A 9,514-nucleotide genomic window follows, 5' to 3' on the forward strand; every position below is an offset into this window, starting at 1 on the left:
CTCCCTACCATTACTTCCCTAAAATATCACCCACCTTTCCATCTCAGGCCTTTATCCAGATGGAAAAAAAAAATCATATTCATGTTTCCTGCCTTTTCTATTTTTAAGTAGTTCTCCGTCTCTGCTAGAGAATAAATAAATATCGCCCTATTTTTCAAGGTAACTGATAAAGTTATATATTTCCCTTCTTTCTTCCATATGAATGTTGCTAAAAGAATGAATGTTATTGTTTTTGTTGTTTTACTGAAATGTCTTTTTACAGGAAGGCTTTCTTGATAATATTTATACAAATATTAGTATTCAAAACATCTTTTAATTTTACCCTCATTGATTGTCTTTGTATGCAGAGCAGAAGTCTGAGCAGAACCCAAATTGCCTTGTGGGCTAATCACATTCTGCGCTTCTCAGGACATTTCTCAGAATCGCTTCATGGCTGTAAAAGACCCTGGGGACAAGATATATATTTTTGACAATGTTAGAGTATTTTACAAATAAATTTTGAAATCTAGATTCTTTTTATGTGACATGGCAAAACTAGACAGCTGACTTTAGGGCTAAAAACATTTAAAGATCTTTAAAAAATTCTATATTAGTATTACTTGTCCAATGGTTTTTTTTAGTTTAAAATTTTATTTCAAAATTTCTTTTATTTATGTTATGATCCCAATTCAACAAAGTAAACACATGAATAGTTTTAAAGACATGAAGAGTTCTTGCTGAACAGATTAAAATCACTTTGCAACATTTGAATGCTTAAATATTTTTACAATTTAGGGTCTACATTTATTGCTGAAGTAAACGTGCTTTTCTTGATAATGTTTGCCTTTTACAACTTTATTTTAGCTTGACAAGCATTTCTTTGAGAAGCACTACTCCAACCAGGTACAGGTTATTACAGCAAAACCTTTGCAGTTTAAGCTGATGATTTTCACGGTCTTTGTGCAATTGTTTTCAAATACTGCAGTTATTTTGTTTTAAAATTTCGACAGTGATAAAGGCTGAGATTTAAAATTACTAACAATAGTCTTTATAAGGATAACTGAATAGTGTGAACTTTTATCTAAGTTCATTATTTCATAGAATCATAGAATCATTAAGGTTGGAAAAGACCTCCAAGATCATGTGGTCCAACCACCCCCCTACCACCAATATCACCTATTAAACCATGTTCCTAAATATCGTATCCAATCTGTCCTTAAACACTCCCAGGGATGGTGACTCCAATGTCACTCCATTTGCTGCTTATTTCCTGATCACGTTCTTCTAATCAGCAAAATAATGAACAATCTATAGAAATGTGAATGTGATGGAGTACACAAATCATCAACTTTTTTTTTTTTTTTTTTTAAATAGAGTGTAGTACAAGACCATAAAAGAAATTTGTTAGCAATATGTCCTGGTGGCTTCACCTAATTCCATATTCTATGATAAGCATCATCAACAACAACAGAAAACAGGAACTTGCAACAATTAGGAAGCAAATTTTGTCTTCTGCTAAAAGATTTTGAGCTTGTAAAATTCTGAGTTCTTGTTCACTCATGTCAAACAAGGAAAAACTAAGGTAAGTAAATGTGAATATTAATTATTTAAGGCTGTAGTTTGTATAAAAGTGATATCATCAAAACAATACCTCTTCAATATAATGAGGGATAACAGTGTCACTGAGTTCATTTATATACAATTTTTTTCCAAATTAAATTAGTAGAAATTTCTTTTCTTTTCTCTTTTCCCCAAAATTATTGTAACCCAAATTTAGATGTAATAACTATTCATCCATTACTTTATTTAATTAATTGTACTGTAATTACTTTTGCATGAAAATTTGGGGGAAAGTTTATCTCTAGTCTTTGAGACTCTTTGTACTATTCTTTATAGCATGTTAGACCAACACTAACCAAATCTGCAATTAGAATTTGTTAGCTTGAAACAGCAGAAAATGCTGGCAATTCTTGCTCACAATTGTATGATGTAAAGACATTTTCTTTTTTTAGTGACCTGTCACCCAAAATAAAATCTACTGATATAATAAACCAAAAGCAGAACAGAAAAAAAGACAGAGAATAACCATCCTTCAGGAATACTTCTTTTACTACATTTCTCATTGATAGGATTTCTCATTGAAATTAATGTGTTTTCTACAGTCAAACAAAAAAAGAATTTTTGATGGATAGGAAATTACCAACTCCGTATAACAACAGAACTACTTCTGAAACAGGATATGTTAAGGAATTATAGGCCTCATACTGAGGTCAGAAATATTTCATACTCATATACGTTGTAAGGCATTGTAACATGGTGTTACAAAAATAAAGGATTGGATGTCAAACTGGAAATTTAAGGCTATTTTTCTCCCCCTCTCATTTACGCTACTTTCCATGGGTGAATTAGACTAATATGGGACAGAAATATATCCTTTCCCTTGGGGCTGTCCTTGAGCTGTGAAATTATGAATGGTTGGAGAAAAGCAACAAAACTGGACTAAAAATAATGCAAAAGATGCAGAAAACAATTCATAGGTGTTTTGAAAAAAAAGAGTTCTGTGGTACTTCATAAAAAGAAAGTTCATAGGAAGACAGTGTAAAGGAAAGCACTTTTAAAGTGCATTAGCAATATCAAGCTTGTTTTTCACTGGTATAATTTGAAGTATCCCAGTGGCAAGACATGGTCACGGTTCATAGTTCATGTATTTAAGGAAATCAAATATCAGGCTACTGAAAGACAATGCAAGAAAGGTTAAAAAAAATGTTAACTGCTTTCATTATCTTTGACTATGCGAACTTGCAAACTTGACAAAATTGTCAAAAGCTAAGGCACATTGTAATGAGCAAAACTGTAGATTTAACGTGGACTTCTCTGTTATTTAGTTTAAAAAACAACAACAAAGACAGAAACTTAAGCAGTTGACTTCAGATCTTTAAAAGTACGATCTGAATCTATAAAAACACTCTCTGCCCTCAACATTTCATGTGGGACATCTTTTCTGCCAAGACAAAGGGTTTTCACTGTGTGCTATTGTGAGAGCTGCTACCTGTCCAAGCTCCAGAGACAACTAGTTCAAGTTGTTTCTTATATAGGTTAAAAACAAAAGTGAAGATGCACAGGTGGAAGACCCAGGAGATTATGAACATGCAGGAAGAAAAAGAATGTAAGAATGGCTGTGCTAAATCAGACTAAAAATCCATCCAGGCCAGTGTCTCAGGCACGGGCCGATAGCATGTCTAGGGAAAAGCAGAACAGGACAAGTTTATAGCACTGTTCTTCCATTATATTCTCCAAGGGTTCGTAGCTCAGGGACTTCCTAACACAGAGGTGGTATCTTGGCATTTAAGAAAATGAAAGCAGTTAAACTACTGGAGATATTTGAGCACTGAGCACTTTGCTTAGGGAATCCCAAAGCAATTGTAATTAAGATAAGGAATTTAGCACTTGTTTCTTTCTATAGATAATGTCCTGAACCTCTGCACTGCTACCAGTTTAAACTTAATTCTTTACACTCCATTCACAAGAACGACTTCAGGGAAGATGCATTATAAATGACAATTACAATTATAGATGGCATAATTGCCAGTGCTTTGCTTCTGTAAAATATTTTTAAAGTAGAAACAAAATTGAAATATTGACTTAATTTGATGAGAAAAATAGCAATAATTATTTGGTAGAGTTCAAATCTGTTTTTTTTTTTTTTTTTTTTTTCTGAGTTAATTTAGCTGGTGAAGAATCAGTTATTTTTTTTTTCTCAGTTTTTCGCAGAAGTCATGTCAGTAATATTAAAGCATTCTTAACTGATGACTAAATAGAGAAAATTGTTTTGACATAGCTTAAAATTTTTTACTTTAATAACTTTTTTTTTTTTTTAAGAAATATTGATTTTCCAGAAAAGAATTACTGAAATGAATAGGAGGGGTTTCATAAACATTGTGCTAGACTTTGGGTGTAATATACATCAGTTTTATATCTGCAGTTTTTCTAGATTTATATCTACATCACTGAAGTGATTGCAAATAGGTATCCTTTTATTTTTATTTTCATCTAAGGTACAATTCAAAATGATATACAAGAATATGAAGTGTTTTTTGTTTGTTTGTTTTGTCTGTTTGGTTTTGTTTAATTCTATTTTGTGCATTAATTCCTGATTAAATGTTTTCACAGTAATTAATAAGAAATAGAAGCAAACTTTATATTAAAAGTGTTTTATATAAACTACTTTTTGCCTTTTAGTGTCAGCCAAACTATTCACATATTAAGGATGGCTAGAGAAAAAAAGAAAAAACTTGGGTAGAAAATTCCAAAATTATAAGACCTTGTTTCTGCAATGTACATAGAAACCACAAAACCCCAGCAATGTTTAGTCAGAAAACACTTAGCTTTCTTTATAGAATCTCTATAATTATGAACCCTAAATCTGAATAACAGAATATAATGCTATCAGTAGATTGCATATTCCTAGAGAAGATTTATTTGAAACCCTTCCCTGATTACAATGCTATTACTTCTTTATTATACCAAGGACCAGCAGATATACAGCACATTTCACCTGTTAACAATATTTTTCTAAGCTTTTGTTTTCTTTTGTTTTCTGACTGAACACTAGTGTTTTTTTTTGTTGTTGTTGTTTTTGTTGTTCTATGTATTTCCTTGTTTTCTGGTGATTGAGAGGTCCCCTTCAGCAAAATTATTAAACATTTCTTCACTAAACCACTATGGCATGAATTTGTTAAAAATAACAATAAAAAATAATTAAAAAAAAATCTGACATGAGGGTATCATTGATTCTAGCAGATTCCATGTACTCTAAAGCAATAATATATAGAAGGAGGTAGATGTACATTCCTTGTTTTTCTTTACTACTATAAATAATCTAAATTGCAGAAATGCAATCTGATTAACCAAATTATTCATCAGGTCAATGCTTTCAATTCTTTCACTAGTGTTCACAGATAACAGCCATTTAAAAGAAAAAAAAAAAAAAGTTATATAACTTTATATAGCCTGGATGACCAAAGGAAAAAAACTCTTGGCAGCAGATAGTGGATGCAATGAGGATACAGCAATGAACTGTGTATTATCTTAAGCAATCATATTGAGAGAAGCCCGAAGACTTTATCATAGTAACAGTCATGTATTTCTTTCCTGAAGATGGAAGACAGATTTCTGAAATTTTACAAGAAAAGTCAATATATATTTTTACACCAGAATATATGTATGAAAAAGCAAATATGTATGTATGGAAAGAAGTTATACTGCACAAGTGATGAAATGTTGAGGACAATTAATGTTTATTTTTCTATTTAGCAGTGTGATATATAGACATATCACTCCTATGTAAAACAGTCTTTTTAAGCAGTCAGAATATTCAATGGGAAAACTGAGTTAGGTTTTGAGGTATATAACCATAAATTAAGGGGCAAACACAATTGCACTAAACTCCATAAGACTAGGCACAGAGTAGCCTCAATACATAATAACCTTGTCAGGCTGTTCTCAGTCTCTGATCCCAGTTTTCCCTGTAGCAGAGTCAGCATCTGTCTCTAAACATCATGGTGTTCCCAAAGTAATGGTCATTGACTATGCATCTCCTATGAGTTCTTATAGGAATCTCCAGTGCTTTGCAGAAACATGGTGGGTTTTTCTTCATTAAGAAGAAAAGACATAAAGAGAAAACAAATAAGACAAGACAATACAATCAATCTTTGTTAAGTTTCATGCAGTAATTAGGTGAGGAATATTCTGCAGCCGCATTATACCTGTTAACCAGAGTAATCTTAACTCGTGAAAAGTTTACATAATACTTGAACATAACACATCCCCGTCTGTATTAATTACAAAGCTGAGGTGACTGTTGTATCATTTTGCATACTCTGCAATGTCTAGCTGTCTTAACAATCCTGATTTCTAGTGGAGACAAACCTAGTTATGTTTCTACACAGAACACTTATAACCACTCAGCTGAAGTCTAACAGATTCTAAGAGGGTGTAAATTGCTCAAAGAGGAACTGTAAGATATAAATCAGTGACAGTGCAAATCATTAACTTACACCTTCCAAGTTTCAGCACCTGTTTTTTCTTAGACAGATTCCTCAGGAGGGGTTTCCAAGAAATAGAGAACCTTATTTTGAAGTGACATTTGTGGTAGGGAAATCATGTTTTCCTTACCTGTGATTTTATTTTTGCTATAGCCAACTCACATTTATTCTGCTTTAAAGTTTACCCTGGGATGAAGATCTAAGCATTTTGATACATTCTGTATGGCCAAGTCCTTCCCTCACTGGTAAGACTGTCGATATGAGGTTCTCTAATGTCTTGGTTATGGATGACAACTACCTTTCAAAAATTTGGTGTTGTAACCACACAACACAAACAGATGTATTGAATCTATACAGACAAAGGAACTCCATATTGATATATTTAGTCCATTCAAAAAGAAAAATCTATACAAAAGAGATCTGCTAGTAATTTTATGTCTGGAGCAATGATCATAAATACCAAGTATAGGAAAATTCTTTCAGTAGTTAGGATTATCATTCTGCATAGAAGTCTATGCTTTTCTCTCCAGAAATAACCAAGCTTCTGTTTTAGGCAGAAAAGTAGGTTCAACAGGCAGCAGATAATTCAGTGCAAGTATACAGATGGAAGAATGTCCAAAAATCAACTTAACTCTCAGCCAGAATCCTTCTACTTTCCAGGTCCAACCATTACAGGCCGTTTTTAAATTTTGATACACTTGAATTAAAGCAAAATGGCATGTCCTGAATCCTTCAGTTAATAAAGAGACATGAAGCAGAACTGTCAATCAAGAGGCTAATCATGTCTTGTGCTTCTGCACAAGGGCTATTTAGGTTGGGAAGCTGGGGGCTGTGAAAAAGAACAGTTCCCAATAAAAGGAAGTTGTCTCAGAGAGATGAAGACCCTGCCTGAAGGAAAGACTGCAGAAGTCAATGAAGATCCTGGAAATCAAAGTATTGGGTGGAAAAAAAAAATGCCAGTGAATGCCTGGGGACCTTGGCCACCAATGCCCTGGGGGAAAACAACAATAACAGCAAAAACAGAAGTGGAGAAAGATCCTTGAGAAGAGGGTATTGGGTGGAAATAGATGCCAGGGAACATCCAGAGACCTTGGCCACTAATTCCAGACAGGTGACAGTAAGCAGTGCCACAGCACAAACTGACAAACTGCTTGACCTTCCTGGAGCAGCAGTGAAACCCAAGACCTGGGAATAAAGACTTGTGAATATAGTGAGGGAATGAGTGTGGGACATAATCAAGCAGGATAAAAACTCTAAATAGCTCTTAACTAATCCCCAGTATCTGCTACAGGTTGTCATTTATTCTGTCTCACTCATGATAGCTTCTCAAATATTTTACCAAATAAGTTCTATTCACCACAAAAATTTAAAGCTTCTAAACCAAACAAATGAGAACATTTTTCCCAATAGGAGTAAGGAACACAAAAGTAACTCAGTCATTTTGCCCATATACACTGATCTCATGACATCTATGTCATTGCCCTTGTTACCTTATGATTCCATTTACAGTTTCCTATTTAATAACATTTAGGAAAAAAAAAAAAAAAAGACTACATAGAAGGATTAGTGAAATTACTGTTGAAATTATTTTGAAAAAAAAATAGCAAAATTAGAAAATATGTGTATTATTCATTCTCTTCTTTTACTATTTTACTATTTTGTTATAACCTTGTGTATAAACAGAAGAAGGTCCAAGGGCCAAAGGCATCTGAAATGTATCCTTGTTTGCTTAGAAGTGGACACATGCTCATATTCCAAAGGATTTTTCCATAGACTATTTCTTCCAACACAATCCTCACTGTAGTTTCACTCTGCTATTGACTAGAGCAAAGACTCTTCCTGATTACAATGGCAATGAATTCTTCCCAGTTTTTGATGCTAGTGTGTATAATAGGGATGAACTCAGTCAAAAGTTCATTGTTGGTTAGTCTCTTTTCTTGGTCTGGAATTGTCTACTTCAGTATATTCAGACAGGGTGTTTGACCTATACCCCATGTATATTGGATGAGTGCTCATATTAGTATAGTGATCAACTCTTCCATTTAGTTTACAACTAACCTGCTACTTAAGTGTGGAGGAAAATAAAGTCGCACACTTTGCCTTTCTTGGTTCACTGTTAGTATACATTATATGCTCCTGTAAGAAACCCCTGTGCTCTTGTAAAATCAAGTTTTCCTTAAAGGTTAAGTGTCCCTTTTCCTGACACATTTTCTATAAGAGAATTTTACAGTGGCTTAAAGATTCTGGTTCAGATTTGCAAAAAGGAAAGCTTAGGCAGGTGTCTCAGGAGAAAATCCTCTAAAAATATGCTTGCAGAAATGTTGTGCTAAGTGTTGAAAATTGGTTAAATTACTTGCAGTAGGTGGGGCACATAATTCTGTTTGCTTCTCTTCCAGATCCTGTGACTCATGTTCACCTTCATAAAAGTTATTTTTGCTTTGGGAACCACTGCAGTTCATCTTGACTTCTTGCAGCACTTTATAAGCACTTAGTAGTAAATCATCTGGACCCAACTACCTGATCTATTGTACAGGTTCATCAACCTCTTTCTTTGCAATGTTAAATCATTTGTAAAATTAAATAAGTAAAAAAAAGAGGGAAATTACGATGAGCTCATGAACATATAACTAAAGTAACTCTGAGAACGTAATTCAGCTGGCAAAGGTGAGTGATATATATTTATTTTAAATTGGTTTTGTCAGAATATTCTATTAAGTTGAATACAGAAGTTGCAATTTAATGATGTGATTTCATTTTGTCTATTTAAATGGTTTGATTCATTAATTACTCAATGCAGATATTATTTAGCTTGAAATGAATGTGCAATTATACCTATCTCTAACTTGATTTGCATTATACGTTGTAAATACATGGTTTACTAGGTTTCTTGTTCAGTATTTTGAATGGTCTACAGCCAGGTATGTCTGGAGTCTGTAACAAACACATGCAATGAGGCTGCTCCTGCACCTCCCACATCCACACTAGAAGCAATACCTACCTGTTGGTGCATCATTTTCTAGATTTGGTGCCACTGCCACTAGGGAACTGGGCAACTGGGGGGCAGAGTTTCACCCTGTATTTGCATCTCCTATCTGCTGCCTCTTAAGTATATAATTAAGCTGTCGGTAGTGTTTATTTGGCAAATGTGCACTCATCTAGTACAAGAAGGGGAAGAGGGGGGGATGGGCAGGGGGGTGGGCTGGAACACAACAACGATGACAAAACCCTCAAACCATTCTTTTTATTCTTCAATTTATCATTAGGATGTACTTGGAAAGGAAATTACATTGGTGCTGTGCTGATGATTTATTCCAGGAGAGAACACAGTTTACACAAAGAAAAGTTCAATTTTAATTCTACACAGCTCAACAGAAACTTGTTCATATGTTCTGCCTATAGGTGTTGCAGTTAAGATGACTGTTTTTGTTTTCTAATAAGGGGAAAACATAAAAACTATTTTCACTTTTAATATAGTATTCTAATGTCTTTTA

Source organism: Anser cygnoides, chromosome 2 (assembly GCF_040182565.1).
Source record: "Anser cygnoides isolate HZ-2024a breed goose chromosome 2, Taihu_goose_T2T_genome, whole genome shotgun sequence".
Lineage (NCBI taxonomy): Eukaryota > Metazoa > Chordata > Aves > Anseriformes > Anatidae > Anser > Anser cygnoides.